The 22130-nt window shown below is 35.6% G+C and overlaps 1 pseudogene; it reads left to right on the top strand.

The window, feature by feature from the left end:
• The first annotated feature begins 1934 nt into the window (after positions 1-1934).
• Positions 1935-14716, top strand: LOC109675182 (leucine-rich repeat-containing protein 7 pseudogene; annotated as a pseudogene).
• The last annotated feature ends 7414 nt before the right edge of the window (positions 14717-22130 follow it).

Genomic DNA, 22130 nt, shown 5'->3' with positions numbered 1-22130 from the left:
GAACTATATGATGCTAAATTTGAGTTAGGTTAAGTTGTTAACTTTGTGGTAATTTGTTGCAGCAGCGATAGTTAACTTATACAGTGTCTCAGGGACTCCAGGAGAACTGACCTTCAGTCAACCACAGTGGTTTCCCACTCATTCTTATATACTACTTGGCTCTTGTTCCTTCTCTGTGTCACTTTCTCTCCTTCCTCACTTGTGCTTCCTGGAATTATATGCAAATAAACTATTTCTACTTCAAGGTCTGTTTGTGGAAAAATCCAAACTATTAAGACACCATCATCATTGGTGTATAGGGAATCTTTTTCTTCCCTGTTTGTGAACTCATTTTCTTCTCTCTCATTCCAGTTCTGTTGTCTTTAATGGCAAGTTAAGAGGCACTTCCTTCTCTGTGAGGCTTTACTCTACTTTATTTCACAGGCCCTTTTCTTTTCTTATCTTGCTTTGTTCCTGCTATAAGTATAATCCTTATTCTTTCAGTCCATATTTCAGATGCTGAAAGTCTCATTTTTGTGAAATAGACTATGTTAGATGAGTGAGGTTTCCTGGACTGAATGACAACTTTGGTTTACACCCAGACAGGCAGGTAAGTATTTGTTGCAGGCCTTCTGTGCTTTCCATTGCTGGGACAAAAAAGGCCCTTCCCCAAATCCCTGTCCATAGAGAACTTACAAATTGAATGTGCATGTAAGAACATAGACAACAGCTAAATATATAGGGCAAATGTACATTGGATAGTGATAATAGATAAAGAGAAAAATGAGGTTAAAAAATTATAAAGATTAGGCATGTGGGCCAAGGGAAAGTAAAGACTTGGAGATAAGGGAGAAAACTGAGAGAATATCTTAGAGAATAATGTTTAAGGCACAGAATGGATAAAGAGAATGAAGTATATATACACAATGGAGTTTTGTGTATATATTTATACTCATCCATTAAAAAGAATGAAATTATGTTGTTTACTGGAAAAATGAATGGAACTGGAGGTATGTTTTCTGTCATATGTGGATGTTGCAGGGGAACCATACAAACAAACAGAGGTCATGAAAATAGAGGGTGGACTACTAGGGAGGTGGAAGGGAAAGGGAAAAGGGGAAAGAAGAGGAGGTTATAATGAGTAATAGTAATGTCATCAAAGTATACTGTACACATGTACAGAAAGTCATAATGAAACCCCTTACTATGCAGTTAATATGTACCAATTAAAAAGAGAAAGAAACCATAGATGAGATGGTGGAGATTGAGGAACAAGGGGATAGAAATGGAGATTTGATAGATTTTCAAATATTGGTAAAAGCAAGTTCTAGGTTATGACCATAGGAATGAGTGGTTGAAGTAAGGAAACAGACATGGTCATTGTGGAGGAGGGAGTCAAGGACCTGAAAGCCAGTGTTGAAAGGACATCTACTGCCACACAAATAGAACTAAAGTCATGTTTGAAGATCTCTATGCTGAAAAGAAATGGAAATCAACAATAAATACTCTTTGCTACAGACTTTAATTGTAAATATGATTTTCGATGTGTTATTCAAATGCCATCTGTAGATAAAAAGTGTTTTAAGTTACAAATGAGGGATCAAGGGAGATGGTACGGTGTAGGATTAATTTTTGTGTCAGCACAATAGATCAGTCAGTAAAATATCCTCTATAATTAACATGCATCTGTACTGGCTCATTATAGTTTTCCTTTAAAAAACCTGGCAGCAAAAACATAAGAAGGATTGGGTTTAGTTTTCCAGAGTAGTTGCATACTATGATTTCATTTCTAAGCAGACTGCTCTGACAAGTTGGAAAAATAAGCATGGCATTAATAAGTAGACTGTGTTATGGGAAATCATGACTATTGTAAAGGTCAACAGTATCTTTTATAATTTATTGAATTACTGCATGCAAGATTAATGTGTTTCTGCAGCATTATGTTACCATAAACAATGTCCGAGGTATGTTCATCCTCATTTGGCTGATAAGCTAGATAAGTTTCTCCATGATTCTCTTTTTCTAAATTACTTATTTATTTAATATTATTTATCATTTAATAATTACTATTAATTTAATAATTATTTGTTATTTAATTATTTAATAAATAAGTTATTTTTAGCAGTACTAGGGTTTGAACTCAGGGCTCATGGTTGCTAGACAGGCACTCTACCACTTGAGCCACACTTCCAGTCCTTTTATGTTGTGGTTAAGGGAGGTAAACCAGACAGACAGACTACAGATGACAGAACCAGGGGACAGGTAGAGACCAGGATAACTTTTAGGTGTATAGCTTTTGTTACTGCATGGAGAATGGTGTCATTTTTGAGATGGAAAACATTGTAAGAGGACCAGATTAGTGTTCAGGATAGAGCTGTGTTAAACTTGGGAGGAGAAAATGGACTTTCACTTTTGGACGATTAATTTTAAGGTATTTTTGAGAAAATCACATATACAATTAGAGGTCTGAATATCAAGGAGGGGTGTGATGGTGAATATGAGTGAAATGCTATTCATCTATTTGTAGATGGTAATTGGAGTTGTTAAAAAGTAAACTGAACGGAGCTCCAGTGGCTCATGCTAGTAATCCTAGCTACTTGAAGGGAGGCTGAGATCAGGATTGCAGTTCAAGGACAGCCTGGGCAAATAGTTCACAAGACTCTATCTCCAAAATAACCAGAGCAAAATGGACTAGAGGCAGGCTCAAGCAGTAGAGAGCCTGCTTTGCAAGTGCAAAGCCCTGAGTTTAAACTCCAGTCCCACAAAAAAAAGTAAATGGAGGCACAACAAAATATTAGAGATTGTTTAAGAATGACTCATAAATTGGGAAGCTCCAAGCCAGAAGTGGTTTGGGAGCTCCATGGTGGGAACGTGAGGAGGTGACTTATAACAAAACACTGAAAATACTCAGTTGGTTACAGTTATACAGTTGTCTTATTTGATTTCTCCTATTGAAAAGCCCCTATTATATAAGTTTTGGTCTACTTTAGATTGAGCTTAAATTCTGTTTTTCTTTAATGTAGGAGTTTATAAGAAAGAGCTCAAGTTAATCATCACTTATGTTTGAAAACCAAGCAGGAATAAGGTGATTTATGAGGGCCAAATTTGTCTGTTCAGGGATTCTTTAGGCTTGGTTCTCCACTTTACTTTGACAAAGTCATGGACATGGATGAACTTGCCTAAGAGAAGTTCCATAGTTCAAAGAGAATACACCATTCAGTCTTCAGGTGAATCAATATCTCAAATATAACAAGGCTAAGCACTCTTATTGTTCCCAATGCCATACAAATTCTGGTCTAAATTGCAATATTCTCTCATCTGGTTTACCATTAGTCTTTTAAAAAAATCATCAGTCTTAGTCAGTTCAAACCTCTGTTATAAAAATACCATATCCTGTGTGGCTTAAACAAAGAAGTCTATTCTTCCCAATTTGAAGACTGAGAAACCCAAGATCAGGGTGTTGGCCAATTCAGCTTTTGGAAAGGGTCCTACTCCCGGTTCACAGATGGATGTCTTCTTGCTATGTTCTCACATAGCAGATTGAGACAGCATAGCTCTGTGTCACTTCTCATAAGGTCTCTAATACCATTCATAAGGACTTTACCCTCATTCTGAAGGCTGAAGGCCCCAAAGGCCCCATCTTCAGATACCATCGCACTGGAGATTAGAGTTCTAACATATGGATTTTTTGGTGGGAGGTTGTAAACATTCAGAGTATAACATCATTCCTTCTGCATGCTGAGTATGTATATAAATCATCATTTGAGACAGTAGCAGGGAAGTAGTTATCTTCAGACAATTAAGGATAACATGGAGTTGGGGGTGGAGAAGCTAGGAAAAGAGTTAAGGACTCAAGGGATTTTTTTTTTAATCTGTATAAAGGCAATTTCTGAGTTCCCAGTAATTGGTTTTGTAGGTGAGGTTGGTATGATTTCAACTTTTTTTTTTTTTTTGCAGTGATACTGGGGCTTGAAATCAGGGCCCCATACTTGCTAGGCAGGCACTCTACCACTTGAACCACTCCACTGACCCTTTTTTGTTTTGGGTTTTTTAGAGATAGGGTCTTGTGAACTTTTTGGCCAGGCTGGCTTTGAACCATGATCTTCCTGATTGCTGCCTGATTGCTGGAGCAGCTAAGATTACAGGTCTGAGCCATTGGTGCCTGGCCTAATTTGAACTTTTGATGATAATCGATGAAAATAATAACGAAAGGGACCGTGACTTAGTATCATCTTCTCCTTTGAGAGGAAATACCATGCTTATTGCCCAAATACCGTTTTTGGTGGTAAGTTTGAATGTAATTCTTTTAGATTTTATACATGGGATTCCAAAGTCATTAAACATCTACCAAGTAACTTTTCTGTTAGCAGTTATAAAACCTTAGTATGCTTAAGAAACATATGGGAAGCTTATTAAAGCTATAGGTTTCTTTGATCCACCTAAAAGTTTTTATTTTAAGGTCTGAGGGGTGAGGCTTACAAATGTGTAGCTGTACTCCCTGTGTGATTCAGGGTGGGTAGTTACACAGTTCTGGGAAGCAGGCACTATATTGAATCTGGTATTACTCATGTGAATAAAAATGTTTCTTTCTCTCAAAGGACTTAAATAATTTTAATATGAGGTGATATTAAAAATCTTTCCAATATTTCAAGTGAACCCAGGAAGAATATTTATTTTGAATTAAAGATAGTTAAAATATGTCATGTGTAATACAATTATTTGTTTTACACCTGTGTAAACTTTCCTGCTACAACTTCATTTTTAAATATTCTATTATTATTTCTGGTGTTATTATGAATATGGGATCCTGTCACCACCTGATTTTTTAAAGTTTTGGATATTACTACTAAACAAACTTGGCATTCTGCATTTAGTGCCTGTTCCATTTTCGTGCCTTTTGAAAGGGACTAATTTGTGATTTGTATTTGCTTTTTGGTTGGTTTCTACTTTACACATTCTTTTTTTGTGGTACCGGGGTTTGAACTCAGGGCCTTGTGCTTGCTAGGCAGGTATTCTACCACTTGAGCCACACCTCTAGTTTATTATTATGTAAAATTTTCAAAAGTTAAAGAAAATCTCACTTAGACATGGCTATGTTACAGAGACAGACTAATAAAGAGTAGTTTAAATTATTTGGCTTTCTTCTTCAATAAATTAATTAGCTACCTTACCACCTGGAATTAGGTCATGCTAATGCTAAAGGAATCGTCTACACACGTTAGTGGAGGAAGTTTTTTTTTCCAGTCATGACTCATTCAGATTGGCAAATGACAGGATGAGAAATTTCAAACTAAATGTGGTTTTAAATGTTAATCAGTTTAAATTCCTTGGAAAAATAACTCTATTCATTAGATAGAGATGATTTTTCTCATCATTAAAATAATTTCCTTACTGGGAAGAAAAAAAATAAACAAACTCTAGTTCTGAAGAATTCTTCATTTGAATTTCTCATGAGAGGACCCAGGAAACAGACGGAAGCTGGATAAACTGAAAACTGACTGGGGAGTAAATGAGGAGGGGTGATGATGATAAATGTCCAAACATCTGGACAAATGTGTCTGGGAAATGAGAGAACTCATATAATGACAATAATAATTTGGAGTATAAGAAAGAAGAGTTGGTAGGGACTGGAAACATTTTTAAATCAATTAACTTCATTTTGATGAATATTACATTACTTTCAAAGCATGTTACTTTTCATGAGAATGGTGTTACTTTCTCATGGTAGAGTTGGCCCAGAGATAAGAAAGAGGCCTGGACTGTGGCCTGACTGATATCAGGATGGTTTGAGCCCAGTGAGTTAGTTATGGGTGAACACAATTGACATTTAAAAACATACCTTCTGCAGATAATTTGGAGGTGATTATAACATGAGCTATTGATGCATAGTCTCAATGAAAAGTTAATGTGATGTGTTTCATTAATTGGAAAACTCATTACTAAATTGTCAGTCATTACTACTTAATTGACAACTTCACTACCAAAGAGGGAATGTTATGGGTATCACACATATGGAACTCCATTCCTCTCTCCTCCGCACCCTTCCCCATGTCTGGTTCTAAGACTCATTAGCCACACAGTACAAGTCCATTACCAAGTAGTCCCTGTTTTGAGCACCTCCCCAGAATGTGTTACTTGCTTCAAGCATCAGTGAAAATGATTTAACAAATCTTTGGGGATGAACTACTCTCTTAGGACATTATTGCTAGCCTGATGATCTTCTTATTTTTACTTTATGGAGAGCTTGCCTTCCTTTAAGTAATCCCATAGCAGAAACTTCAAATTATTTTTTAAGTCTAGGAAAGTTAGCTAACATAAATATTAGGTTATTATAATATATTTTAGGCTGAATGTTACATTAATATAAATTTACCTTTTTGAATGAAGCTATCTAACTTTTCAAGTTTGTCATTTTCAAGAGTTTAACTTCATCAATATTTCCAAAACAAGGCAAACTGCAAAAAGCCAAACAAAAATCAAAACATAATACAAGGACATTCCATTATGCAATGGAATTTTTATTACAGGAGAGTCTAAAAATCTCTTATTGACTATGAATGTGTATATGCAAACTATATACCCGTGCTGTTTAATATATACTACAGTGGCAAGTATATCAACCACTAATATATGTTTTGTACTAAAATAGTTTTATAATCTTGTACAGGTCTCCTGTGAGAAAAAAGTTAAAAATCAATCATTCAGACATTTCTTTGTTTCTTGTTGCCCATACTTTGCTGGGACAAAGATTTAAAATTTTTATGTTTATAATGGACTTTGAGAAGTTTTGAAATACAGTAAAACTAATTATATAAAAATACTTTTATGAGGTTGCTCTGAAGGAAACAGGCTATATGCTGACAATCTGAGATTTTAACTCTTCTTCTGAATCAGAGTCTTGTACACTTTTCTATCTCTATTCCATGGAGCTCTCATGAGTTTTATGAGTTATCAAATAGTCAGTTTAAGGTAAAGACATGGTACTTATGTTACTTCAGATTCACAGATAAAAACCCATTGTTTTCTAGGAAAAGACATTGGTTATTGAGTTCACCATTCTGATCACTAATTGTCCTGGTAATTCTTCTAACATTCTGGGGTCCTTTCTTTAAAGTATATCCTGATGGATCCTGAGTTTCTTTTGTTAAGGCAAAGGGAAGTCCCTTTTTCTTCACAGAGGTGCTATAGGGAGTCATTTATTATGTTTGTGCCTTTAAGAATATTGGCATTTTAGCTGGACACTAATGGTTTATGCTTGTAATCCTAGTCACTTGGGAGGTTGAGATTGGGAGGATCATGGTTCAAGGAGAGCTTGTGCAAATAGTTTGTGAGACTCCATGTCCAAAATAATCACATTTTAGACTAGAGGTGTGGCTCAAGCCATAGAATACAAATCCCTAACTCAAAACCCAGTCCTATCAAAAGCAAAAATGAAAACACAAAGAACACTGGTGTTTTTCAGCCTGGGGTACATAGTGACATAACATAGATATTTTAAAAGTAGACAGAAGGAGGACACTTTTTTAAGTCACTGACAATGGTGGAATATCAGGAAGATGAAGACTATTGGGCTAATTATTATTTTTTTTGTGAGGGTTCTCCAAATAATATCAAGTAGGCAAATGAGTTATGTAAGTCAACACTGCTTGATGTGTAATGATTCTGATCAGGAAATCTAGAACAGATGGAGAGCAGTACAATTAGTTGAAATAAATGAGAAATATACATTACTTGCTATATTAATACCCATAAGTTGCTTGTATCAGCAGCCACAAGTTACAAGGATATGGCAGCTCGTCTTTCTTTATGAGTTATATTCTTAGGAAATGATTTAGATATGTAATTCATTAACAATTCGAACCACCTGTATTTAATTTTCTATAGGAAAAGAGAATCAGGGAAATAAGCTACATTCTTTTCCCATCTGTGAATGTGTTGGCATTCTTAGTCTCTGAGGCTTGCTTGTGGTTTTGCCAGAGCTGCATTTCTGATAAATCTTTAGCCACTATTCTCAGACAGCGGCATGTATTTTGGAAGCAGAGCTTTGTACACCATTCAGATATTTGTGGATGTTAAAACATTCTTTAAGCCTTTTTGATTTTTCCTTCCAAACTTTGTTGTCATTTTGGGTGGCTTAGGGACTGCAGCTAACGTTGGAATAGGAGAGTTTGGTATACATCTGTGTTCTGCAACTGCAATCTGTCTTTATCCCATCCAAACACTTAACATAATGGCAATTCTATGAAAAAATGAAAACAGACACCAGCACAGTTGCAAAAAAGATTTGAAATGGCAGAATTTATTGAACAGAAGTTATTGTTTTATCTGGAAGCATTTTTTGTGTGAAGTAGTTTAAAAATATATATATTAGCATAATTTCAAAACAATTTTTCAAATGGATTTTATAAAAATTCTGTTAAAAGTTTGTACATATATTACACACATTTCCATTTTGTGATGAGAAGGCACGCAATGTGTTAAACAGACAAACCCCATAGGAATGATTGTGAAAGCTTGGATCCAGACACATGTGGGCTTACTTATGAAACCTGTGTTTTGCTGAAATGTTTGTTTGCCAGAATTGTTATTATAATTCTCTTCCTTCAGTTAAATGATTTCTAGGCAGTCCGATCTGGCATTCTCTAAAATTTTAACTTTACACCTAGCTCCTGATAGAAGCCATAGCATCCTCTCCTCTTCCTTTATTTAAAATCAAGAGCTCCATCTTATCTTTGTTTCATTTTAGCAATGACAGGGCAGGAGCTACATTCAAGGGCTCTGAATCAGGCAGCTGGAGACTGAATTTCAGTTTGGTCTTTTATTACCTATGTCACATGGGGAGGTTATTTGATTTTACCAAAACTGAATTTGCCCATCTGTAAAATGTAGCTGGCAACAGTTTTTAATTCTTAGAGTTTGGTGCGAATCAAAGCATTGCATATAATGTAATGTAGTGATTGGCAGATATAATTCAACAAATGATATTAATCTTTAATGATCATCTAAATTAGTATATTAACACTGTTGGGTTATTTTCAAATTTGTGGGAACTATATGTCATTACATTGAATTTGTTTAGAATGGTAACAGCCAGTGGCTTACAAATGAAATTGTGACACATATGCCATATAATAATAATACCTTGTTCTTAAGATTTTATAATAAATGGACACATCGAAGCTTTTATTTATAATTTTCTAATATTGAGCCATCTATGAATCTGAAATTTAGTAAGTAGTACACAACATTTATTTTGTCATTATATTACTGCCTTTGTCAGGAAGGGAAGAATGAAGAGAAATTATCTGAAGGCTTAAATGAACATTAAAGTGATTTAGTCAACAAGTTTAACCTAAAGAAGTAAATGGAAGAAGAGTTGAATAATTATCTTTGAAAACAGAAATAAGCTTATTTTTTTGAATTCTCAAGTTGTGTTAGCTACTTTAGTAACTCTAAAGACATTAGTGATACTGTTGACCTCTGCTAACCAGACAGGACCTTGCCATCTCCATTTTACTTTCCTAAGTTGAAGAGATTTGATTGAACAATTAAATTCCTGTTTCAGATTTGAGTTTTCCTTTAGGGAAAGAGGTTGTATCCATACAACATGGTCAGCTACCACCCTCTAAGTGCCTTACATTCATTGTTGAATGAATTAGTAGTGGAGTCTAAATTTTTGTTAAATATTAAAAACCATTGTAAAATTTAAGCTAAATCATTTCAAAAAAATGAGTTGTATCTAATAAATATAAATAACTTTCATCAGTAAAAAGCAATAAGTTAAAAGCCAGCTGAAGATTTTTAAAAATTAATTAAATTAATTAAAACACTGGTTATTTAGATCATTTAGGGAAATCTTAGATTAAGTACTTAACATCTGTCTGGCTTGTGTGACAGCCAATCCTTCCAGGAATTGTACTTCACAGGCAATTGGATTTTAAAATCTATAATGAATAAATTATTGCAAAATGATTATATTTTGGTGGATGGTGCTTATTTATACCAACTGTATTTGCAACTTGAGTCATAAATACATTGTAGTGTGATTCATGTTCTATTAAAAAATACTTCAACCAAATTCTGTTTTCTTACAACAGGAAAATTATTTCCTTGACATAGTTACAGGTGATATGTTGGGTAGGTCTAACTTATGTGGGCTGAATTTGTGCTCCTTCTTGAAATGAAGGAATATATATTTTTGTAACTATGAATTTTATAAACATTTTGCTTGGTTCAGATACAGGAAGTCTGTTCTGTGAGACTAATGATATATTTATAGTTTTAGAGTTTACCAGTGTCTGTGACAGATACCGGAGGTTCTCATTTTCTAGGTCAAAGCAAGGTTCAAATCTCCTCTGCTGTCCTCATTTCTCTTATTTATGTGCCTGTTTTTCACCCAGATTCAAAATGATAAGTGATGCTCCCATTTTATTATCTCTTCTTCTCCCATTCTGTCCAATAAATTGATCCTGTTGAGAGATGATGTGTCCTATTCCTGTGCTCTCCTCCCTGGGGAGAATTGGGATGAAACAGAAAATAACCACAAATTATATTAGGGTCATAAGTGTTTTTTTTCTCTCATTCTGCCTCTTTCTTCTTCCCTCTTATCTTTGTCTCAACTGCATTTTCCTCTAAGAATCAGCTTCAGCCTTTGCAACTACTCATGGCCTGCCTCTGAGAAGACTGGAAAGGTGGCTGCTCTCAGTTCAACCACTCCAGGAAAATCTGTCATTCAATATCAGAAAAAAAATCACTTTCAAGGAAGCACCTCATTGACCTACTGGGTTACATATCTATTCTGAGTAATTGCTGCATGTAGGGAACCCTGTAGTTGAGCACCCCTTGTCAAACCAGAGAGATTTCCTGCTGGTCTGTGTTTGTGTGTGTGTGTGTGTGTGTGTGTGTGTGTGTGTCTGTGCGTGTGTGTGCGCATATGTGTGTGACTTTACAGCACACCAAATAGTATTAGAGAATATGTATATAAAGTCAAAGCTGAAGATAAATATTTTGTGTTCCACTAACTCTTCGAAATAGTTTTGATAGTAATTTATTATGTGTGAATTAAAAATAAAAATAATTTGACATATGCCAGTGGTATTTAAGGATAAATATCAATTTATTATAAAAGTGGATACTCAGTTATAGTCATACAACTTACTGATCAAGGGTACAATTACACTAAAGAAGTCTTTTCCAGGAAATGTGCTTGGGAATATAGTGTAGGTTACTATAGAGAAAGGGAAGACTCAAAAGTTCTGACAGGTAATCTTACTCCAATTTATAGGAAGAAAATGTCTCTGTGGATTAACACTTAAAGCAAAACAAGTTTCATATACAGTCATGCATATCTTTTCATGGAAGTGTGTTTTATTAACATTTAAGTTTTAGATAGCAGGACATCTAAAAAGTTTGGGGGAATTATAGCTCCAGATTAGGATTGCAATTATTATTGTGGCTTCTCGTGCTAGAGCTGTTTTTAAAAATGAAACCTTCTTCCTAAGAATGATTGCTCACAATACATAACTGCATTGTGTAAAGAGAAGGAGGGTGTTGGTCAGCATTCTAGATACTGATTTGTATGTTGGAAATAGGGTTTGAAAGGTTTTTAAGTTGTCTTTTAATACAATACTTGTTTCAAATTAATGTCATAAGTAACCAAGTTGGAAAGTTTTGAGGTGATCTCAATAAGATGAATGTGGCATGACCTTTACAAGCAGGAAAACAATAGATCATGTAAAGAAACTAAAACTTTCCACCACTTTTTGTCAAGGCATGATATTTTCCATGAAAAACGATTCTCAGCCATGGTTAAGAAGATGCTAGAAAACCAAACCTGAAAACTAGACTGTCCTGGAGAAATCATTAGACTATTGTAATTTTGGCTAGTTGCAATACAGAGAGCATTTTTTTTGTCAAAATCATGTCTGGACTGTCTGACATATACTGGCAAGGAAAGGCATCTACATGTATAAGCAAGATCCATTCTTTTGAGCAAGATCCATTCTTTTGACTTAAGACCGTGGGGCATCATCTGGACTTATTTGAAAAACAATTCAAGATATAGTACTAATTTGCATATGTTTAGATATGTATTTGTAATTTCATACATTTTTAGTTGTAAGAATATTTCATTAATAATACTTTTAGAAATCCAATTTTATTGACCCTATAATAACTAAAATATATGATATACACATAATTCCTCTTTGGACTGATTGCTATTTAATTATACATTAACATATTTTAGTATAATTGTATTCTCTTATAAATAATACTATGATAAAAAACTAACAAATTCATTCATTGAACAGATTGTGATATTCACAATGAATATATATTCAGTTCATAATATTCTATCAAGCATTGTTCTAAAAAAACCCTGTAAAACAAAAATATACCTATGATCATGGAGCTTTGATTCCAGTGTGCAGAAAACAACAAATGATGCCTTTACAAATATGTAGCACAAATGGTGATCATTGATAATTAAAATCCTGCAGTGTAAAGAGATTAAGAGACCACCCACAAAGTGGGAGAAAATATTTGCCAGCTACACATCAGACAAAGGACTGATAACCAGAATATATAGGGAACTCAAGAAACTAAATTCTCCCAAAATTAATGAGCCAATAAAGAAATGGGCAAGTGAACTAAACAGAACTTTCTCAAAAGAAGAAATTCAAATGGCCAAAAAACACATGAAAAAATGCTCACCATCTCTAGCAATAAAGGAAATGCAAGTTAAAATACTAAGATTCAACCTCACCCCTGTTAGAACAGCCATCATTAGCAACACCACCAACAACAGGTGTTGGCGAGGATGTGGGGAAAAAGGAACCCTCTTACACTGTTGGTGGGAATGTAAACTAGTACAACCACTCTGGAAAAAAATTTGGAGGCTACTTAAAAATCTAAACGTAGATCTACCATATAATCCAGCAATACCACTCTTGGGGATATACCCTAAAGAATGTGACTCAGGTTACTCCAGAGTCATCTGCACATCCATGTTTATTGCAGCATGATTCACAATAGCCAAGTGATGGAAACAGCCAAGATGCCCCACTACTGACAAATGAATTAAGAAAATGTGATATTTATACACAATGGAATTTTATGCAGCCATGAAGAAGAACGAAATGTTACCATTCGCAGGTAAATGGATGGAACTGGAGAACATCATTCTGAGCGAGGTTAGCCTGGCCCAAAAGACCAAAAATCGTATGTTCTCCCTCATAGGTGGACATTAGATCAAGGGCAAACACAACAAGGAGACTGGACTTTGATCACATGATAAAGTGAGAGCACACAAGGAAGGTTTGAGGATAGGTAAGACACTCAAAAAACTAGACAATATTTGTTGCCCTCAAAGCAGAGAAACTAAAGCAGATACTTTAAAACAACTGAGACCAATAGGAGAAGGGGACCAGGAACTAGAGAAAAGGTTAGTTCAAGAAGAATTAATTTAGAAGGTAACACACGTGCACAGGAAAGCATAGTTATTCTTATCTCAACTAGCAAAAACCCTTGGTCCTTCCTATTATTGTTTATACTCTCCCTTCAACAATATTAGAGATAAGGGCAGAATAGTTTCTGCCTGGTAGCGAGGGGTAAGGGGGGTTAAGGGGGGGAAGGGAGGAGGTGGGGGGAAGGAGGAAGAAATGACCCAAACATTGTATGCACATATGAATAAAATAAAAATTAAAAAAAAAGAGTGGCCAGCACCACAAGCCTTTGCCTGACAGATTATCTTCTCCACAGGCAGGCAGCCACATCCAGACTTTGATGGGATCCCAAAGCCTTCAGCATCGCAGCCGGGAACAGCAGCCATATGAAGGAAACATAAACAAAGTGACCATCCAGCAATTTCAGTCACCATTGCCTATTCAGATCCCCTCTTCACAGGCCACCCGGGGACCTCAACCTGGACGGTGCTTAATTCAAACTAAAGGGCAAAGAAGTATGGATGGATATCCAGAGCAGTTTTGTGTGAGAATAGAAAAGAACCCTGGCCTTGGATTTAGTATCAGTGGTGGAATTAGTGGACAGGGAAATCCATTCAAACCTTCTGACAAGGGTATCTTTGTTACTAGGGTTCAGCCTGATGGACGAGCATCCAACCTACTGCAGCCTGGTGATAAGATTCTTCAGGCAAATGGACACAGTTTTGTACATATGGAACATGAAAAAGCTGTTTTACTACTGAAGAGTTTCCAGAACACAGTAGACCTAGTTATTCAATGTGAGCTTACTGTCTAAATATTTTTTATAAATAGTGAAGATACATCTAGCCAGAGCTAATGTTCAAAAATAAATTTATACATAGAAACTAATTTTGCCAATTGCTGGACCAATGGCAAACATTAGTGCCAAATGTATAATACCATATGTTAGCACTGATCATCCTTAAAAATGTTAACTCTATAAATATGATGTTCATGTGGTTATGTATTAGTTTTAATTGTCAGCCTCTGGCTGTGCATTGGTGCAGTTTTGTTTTTGTTTTTGTTTTTTAATCAAATAAGTTTCTTCTCAAAGTGGATTTCACATAATTTCGGAGCACAGAAGCACACACAAGCTCTTTACAAATTCTGCTCTCCATCAGAAACACTGCCTCAAAGTTGTATATGCCTTTATATAGAAAATACAAATATAAAGAATTGTAATTCCCATTAAATATTTCTAGCACAAGGTATATGTTGGCATATATACAAAAAAAGAATATAGAGAAAAAATATTTTCATAAACTAAACATCTTAGATTGAGAAAGAAAATATATCTTAAAATAAGACTTTACTATAATGAATCTTTTTCAATAAAAATTACATGATAATGCCTTATGAAAGTAACTGTATATATGGTATAAAGTGTTTATATCTGGTTCCATATTCATTTGCTAAATTCTCATAACACAGAGTGAAATATTTCAGAAATTATCCATTTATCTCTGGGACCTGAATAAAAATAGTACAAACTAGCTTGTTCAATGCCTTTAGCTAATTACAATACAGGGAGAGGTAAGAAACAGACTAAAGGTCTTTATAGATAAGTCTTTCCACCACAAATTTAAGCAGTGAATGATGGGTGGCAGGAAAGGTATTGCTTTATTTATTTCAAGTTTATGTTAAGTATAAACTTGTAGCCCCTGTGATTTCTTTATTTGTAAATGTGGAATTTCTTTGTGTGATGCTTTAGTTAATTTGCTACTTTTAAGTCATTTAAAACAAATTTGAGGAACTGATAAAATTCATTATTAAGAAAGACTTGTTAGAAAGTTATGGTGGATGATTTAAAAACTTTGGTATTTAAATATGAAACTTCAAATATGATTTCTCAGAGCTGTGTACTATCTGTACTATTAATTTCAATGCCTGTTTTCTTAACAGAAAGAGATAAAATACTTTTTTCCAAAAAAAGGTTCAAGGTATATAAAATTCTGAATGCTGTTTCACTAGAGAGAAAATTAAGTGGAGTCAATGTAGAATTATTTACTTTTACATTAGAACTGTTTTCCTCTATAAGTGATCAAAATTCATTTTATAATCCTTTGAAGTATTTCTTTATATTAGTCATTAAAGATTAAAATATTAATTTGAAATTCAAAAAAAAAAAAGAGTGACTTGATGCTCTTTATATAGAGTGATCTGATGAGATGGGACATGAATTCAATGAACTACACCAAATTAGCATCTGGGTGAAGAATGTGTCAGTTGGAGAAGAGAGGAAGTACAATGATGATGAGGCAAGACCATTTTTGGTGGATTTGAAAAGCAGCAAGGTGGTTGATCTGACTGCAGTAGAAGGGAAAGAGGGCATGAGGGCATGAAGGGATATCTGAGCACTACTAGTAAGTAGATTATGTAGGACTTTGTATATGATCATAAGAATTTGTAGGCTAAAGTTATGGAAACAGCCAAGATGCCCCACTACTGATGAATGGATTAAGAAAATGTGGTATTTATACAGAATGGAATTTTATGCAGCCGTGAAGAAGAACAAAATGTTATCATTCGCAGGTAAATGGATAGAACTGGAGAACATAATTCTGAGTGAGGTTAGCCTGGCCCAGAAGACCAAAAATCGTATGTTCCCCCTCATATGTGGACATTAGATCAAGGGCAAACACCATAAGGGGATTGGACTTTGATCACATGATAAAGCAAGAGCACACAAGAGAGGTATGAGGATAAGTAAGACACCCAAAAAACTAGATAGCATTTGTTGCCCTCAAGGCAGAAAAACTAATGCAGATACTTTAAAGCAACTGAGGCCAATAGGAGAAGGGGACCAGGAACTAGAGAAAAGGTTAGTTTGAAAAGAATTAACTTAGAAGGTAACACACATGTACAGGAAAGCAATGTGAGTCAACTCCCTGAATAGCTATCCTTATCTCAACTAGCAAAAGTCCTTGGTCCTTCCTATTACTGCTTATCTGTCTCTTCAACAAAATTAGAGATAAGGGCAAAATAGTTTCTGCCTGGTAGTGAGGGGTTGGGGGGGTAAGGGAGGGGGTGGAGGGGTAAGGGAAGGGATGGGGGAAAGGGGGAAGAAATGACCCAAACACTGTATGCACATATGAGTTAAAAAAAAAGAGTTTGTGGGCTAATTCAGAGTAAGATGGAAAGGAATGGGAGGAAAAAGTGTGATCAAAATGTCATCTGATTTAGTTTCTGCAAAGCTGCCTATAGTGTGGAATGGGGGTGTGGAAAGCAGAAGTTGGATAAAAATATGGCAGCAATTGCAATAGTTAAAACCAAGAAGAAAATTTCCTTGAGTTAAATGATTAGTGCTGGAATGAGATGAAATCATTGGATTCTGAGTATACTTTAAAACAGAGCAAGAATATTTGCTGAAGACTTGGATATAGGATATGAAAGAGAGGAGTCACAATAACTCCAGGATTTGAGTTGACATATGAAGTTATCATTTGCTGTTATGAATAAGAACAAAGAAAAGTAGTCTGTGGGGAAATGATTAGGTCAGTATTTCATTTTGGGTAGGCTAAATTACAAATACTCAGATTCAGACAATCCAGTCTTTTAAGTTGAAGTCTTTGAATAAATAGTTGGGTTTGAAAGTCTGCAAATTCAGGGAAGAGGTCCACCTAGAGTGGGAGTTGTCAGTTGATAGGTGGTATTTAAGACTTGGAACTAGATTAGGTCACTCAGAGGTCAGAGAGCATGATCTCAGATGATAAGTCTAAGTAACAAAAAAGTATGGAAATAATATGCTATCTCAAGGACTCATTCATTCACTCACTTCCTCACATTTATTTAAATATATTTAATGTCTGGCCAGACTCTGTGCCAGGTACTAGGAACACAATAAAGTCAATTAGGACAGAGCCAAGGTGGCTGAATAGAGTGTCTTGCATTAGCTCTACCACAGAGCAGAGTTAGGGCAGCAGAATAAACTGTATTTTGAGGACAGTAACAGATGGAGAACTCTGGAAACTAGCAAAGAAGTGGCAGGAACCCAAAATAGCATGGACAATCAAAAAGGCAAAGTAGAGGAAATAAAAAGCAATTTGCAACTTCAACTTCTGCTCTCTAACCAATACCGCTGCATAAGGTAAGTGGGGAAATGTCAACAACCTGCTCATAGTAGCTGACTAACAGTCATACTACAGATTTCCACAGTACTTATAAGCATTAAATCCAGTTCAGAGAGCTGGCTAGTTTATAAGCAGCTCCTCTGCCTGAAGAAGTTACTCACTTTGGATCTCTTCCAACCCCTGATACTCAAACTACTACTACAGACATTGCTAGAAACCATCTTGACATAGGGAACAGCAGCTGAACCTTTGACCTGGTAAGAAGCTTGGGACCATAACACTTTCCCTAGGTGAAAGACAGCCCCCTCTGCATTGTGCAGTTTCATGGTCAGTGGTGGTCATAGCCACAAGCCCAAGTCCCATTCATGGTTGCCCTGGTGAATCTAGGGAAGATACTCTTCTCATTTCACAAACTTGAGACTGTAACTACTGTTGTAAAGTCCTTGCTTCACCATGCTTGTCCACTGGGGGCTAGAAAAGCTCCAAGTCCAGCCCAGCAACTCTAGGGATGAAGTCACCAGTAGCCCTAACTTCTGACAACAACTGTGGTTACTGTGTGGGAACTAAGGAAGGTCTTCTTCCTAGGCTATGACCTTGTAGCTACAGGCCCCAAAAGTCTCAGCTTCATTCAAGCTTGTTTCTAGGGAGCAGGAAAAGGGACTAAATATTCTTCAGTTCCAGAACTTGTAACTACCAATGCAACAAGCCTGTTTCTACCATAAATTGCCCTGTGTGGCCTAGGGGCATTTTTACACACACTCTGTAGCCACAGGACTGCAATATCAAAGTCACAAGATCAAACACTGCCCATGCCCAGCCCATGGGACATAGGGGATGCTTGTCCCATGCCCTGCACCAAAAGAACATGGATATCAGTACTGCAGACCAAAACTTACCTGGAAGACCAAATGCCCTGGAAAACTTGTGAACATTCTTCAGGCAACAGCAGTGATACCAAAAAGTTCTGCTATCATTTATTCTTGCTGTTGGGAAATTCTTTCCTCTACTTGATCTAGTCAACAACCATAAGATATTTTCAGTGGATGCATGTGCTGGTTTTTCATCATTGTGACCAAATACCTGAATAATCAACTTAAGAGGAGAAAGGTTTTTTTTTTTTTTGGCTCATGTTTTCAGTCCATAGTCCTTGCCTTCACTGCTTCTGGGCCTATGGTGAGACACAGAACATAATGGTTGGGGCATGGTGTAGAGCACAGCAGTTCCCCTCATGGTGGACAGGGAGAGAAAAAGGGGACTGGGACAAGATACAACTGCCAAGGACTCCCCCAGTGACTTATTTTCTCCAATGAGGTCCTTACCTCCTAAAGTTTTCAGAGTCACTCAAAATAGATACCATCAACTAGGTATCTTCAACAGTGATCCTGTGGGGATCATCTAATATCCAAACCTTAACAATGTAGAAAAACTCTTTGCTATAATAAAATATCCCATTATGAAAAAAACTCTCACCAAATCAGGTACAGAGGAACATATCTTAAATTTGGCCATTATTGTGCCAAATGGGAAAAAAATTAAAAGCATTTCTTCTAAGACTGGAAACAAGACAAAGATGTCTATATTCGCCACTTTTATTTAATATAGTAGCAGAAGTCTGAGCAAGTGCAATTAGGGAAGAGAAAGAAATAAAGGGATTCAAATTGTAAAGGAAGAAGATAAATTAACTTGGTTTTGTATATAGGAAAACTTAAATACTCCACCAAAAAGCTGTTAGAATTTATAAATGAATTTAGTTAGGTTCCAAGATACCAACATATGAATATATCAACATATAAAAAGTCCAAGCATTATGTAACCAATAGTGAACCTGCAGGAAAAGATGGTAGATGTGGACCACTGGCACACAGTTAAGAACCAATATTCTCAAAATGACTGTATTATCCAAAGTGGTGTACGGATTCAATGCAACACCCATCAGAATACCAATGATCTTCATAGAAATAGTAAAAAAATCTAAAATTCATATGGAATCACAAAAGACCCAGAATAGCCAAATCCTGAGAGGAGGAGGAGGAGAAAAATAAAGCAGTAGGTATCAAAATATTTTATTTCAAAACATACTACAAAGATATAGTAACTAAAAGAGCATGGCACTAATATAAAAACAGACACAGACTAATGGAACAGAATATAGAAGCCATAAATTAATTCACATTTGTATAGCCAATGAATTTTTTGACAAAATCACAAGAACATACAATGGAGAAATGGAGGGTCTTTCCATGTTGCTGACACAATTGGGTACACACATACAGAAAAATAAAAATAGATCCCTTCCTCTCACTGATCACAAAAGTCAACTCAAAATGGATCAAAGTCTTACATGTAGGAGATTATAAATTACTATCAGAAAACATAGGGGAAACACTTTAAAACAAGAATGTAGGATCCCCAAGGCACAGGCAAGAAAAAACAGACAGGATTATGTCAAACTAAGAAGCTCCACCACAGCAAAAGAAATAATAAGATACAGAGACAACCTACAGACGGAGAAAATATTTGTAAACTTTTCATCTGATTGATTTATATTTAGAACATATAAGGACCTCAAAAAGCTGAACACCAAATAACCAAACAATCAAATTTTAACTTGGGCTAAAGAAATAAACAGATACTTCTGAGAAGAACACAAATGAATGGCCAAGAAAAAAATGTTTGATTTCATTAATCATCAGATAAGTGAAAATCAAAACCACAATGAGATATTATCTCACACCAGTTAGAATGGCTGTCATTAAACAGATATAACAAATGGAAAAAGGGGAATTCTCACTTTTTTTTTTGAAACATGGTCTTGTTATGTAGCCCAGGCTGGCTTGGAACTTACTATGTAGCTCAGCCTGGCCTCAAACTCTCCATCTTCTTGCCTCAGCCTCCTATGGGCTACAATGCCCAGCTAAAGAAACAGGTAAACCTCTGGGGTCTTCCCTCCTTCCTTCCTTCCTTCCTTCCTTCCTTCCTTCCTTCCTTCCTTCCTTCCTTCCTTCCTTCCTTCCTTCCTTCCTTCCTTCCTTCCTTTCTTCCTTCCTTCCTTCCTTTCTTCCTTCCTTCTTTCCTCTTCCTTCCTTCCTTCTTCCCTCCCTCCCTCCCTCCTCTTCTCTCTCTCTCTTTTTCTTTCTTTCTTTCCTCTTTCCTCTCTCTTTCTTTTTTCTTTCTTTCTGGTGTAGAGGGCCTCATGCATGCTGAGTAACATCCCCAATCCCACACCATTCATGGAAGTATAAATTATTATAGCTGTTATGGAAAATAATGTGAAGATTTCTCAAAAAACTAAGAGTTACCATCTGATATAGAAATTCCACTATGGGGTGTATACATAGGAAAATGAAATCATACCAAAAAATACTTGCACAACCATGTTTATTGCAGCACTATTCTCATTAATTAAAATATGGAACCAATCCAGATGTCCTTCAGTGGATGAATGGATAGACAGTGTGGTGTATATACATGATGGAATTGTATTTGACCATAAAAAAGGCAATCCTGTTATTTGCAGCAACATGTCAAGCAAAACAAATCTTATACATAAAGACAAATACTATATGTTCTTACTCATTTGTGGAAACAAGTCAAGCTTGTAGAAGAACAGAATGGAATAGTGGTTATGAGGGATAGGGAAGTGGGTGATAGAAAGAAGGGCAATATGGGACACCAAAATACAATTAGAGAAGAGGAATCAGGTCTGATTTTTCTTTAGCACAGAAGGGTAAAAAAAGTCTATGATATGTTTCAAAATGTCAAGAAAGCAAGAATAGGACATTCCAATACATAAAAATGATTCACGACTGAAGAGGTAGAAAGGCTTTAACTTGGATTTGTTTATTACCCATGTGTTGAATTACCATAATGTCACCCATAAAAATGTAAAAATACTATACCTGAATAAAAAATTAAATTGAAGAAGAATGCAGTGAGGAACAGCAGAGATGCATTTATTTGGACAGTTCTGTACTATAAAAACCATCTATGGTATACTACAAGGTACCAAGACCATCCTACCGAGGAGTAGTTTTAATGCATATTTTTACCTATAATTTGTATTTCTTGCTGTTAATCTAAAGAATGGTTATAAATAACATTTTTAGTTACATGATGTGTGGCTCTACATGTTTGCATATACATATAGGATACAGTGGAAATCAGATTTTAAAGACTCATAAGGCTGAAACAGGACTTTCATTAAAAAATGCCCTGGTACTCTCAAGTATTAGAAAATAGAATATATATTTGTTGGTCTCCCAGATACAGAATGCTGAGTTGGAATCCTTGGCTAGTATTAATTGAAATAAAATTCAGGGAAAAATGGAATAATCCATTGTATATAGTCCAGGAATGAGTGAACATAAGTTAACTATATTTTTCCATATAGTTTGTAAAATATAGTTTGATGACTTTAGTAAGTCCATGGGGTTGCATAAAATGTGAGTTTCTAAAAGAAATGGGGTTATGGCAATGAAGAAATGTTAATGATGATGTTTATGTAAGTATAAAAACCTGCGATATTCTGGTTGAGACTGACCCAAAGCCTGGTCTTTTTTCTCTTGTAACATGGTTGTTTCCTGAGTGATGGCCACGC

This window comes from Castor canadensis, chromosome 10, assembly GCF_047511655.1.
Source record: "Castor canadensis chromosome 10, mCasCan1.hap1v2, whole genome shotgun sequence".
NCBI lineage: Eukaryota > Metazoa > Chordata > Mammalia > Rodentia > Castoridae > Castor > Castor canadensis.
Note: the sequence above shows the minus strand (reverse complement) of the source record. Positions and strands in the feature narration are given on the sequence as shown.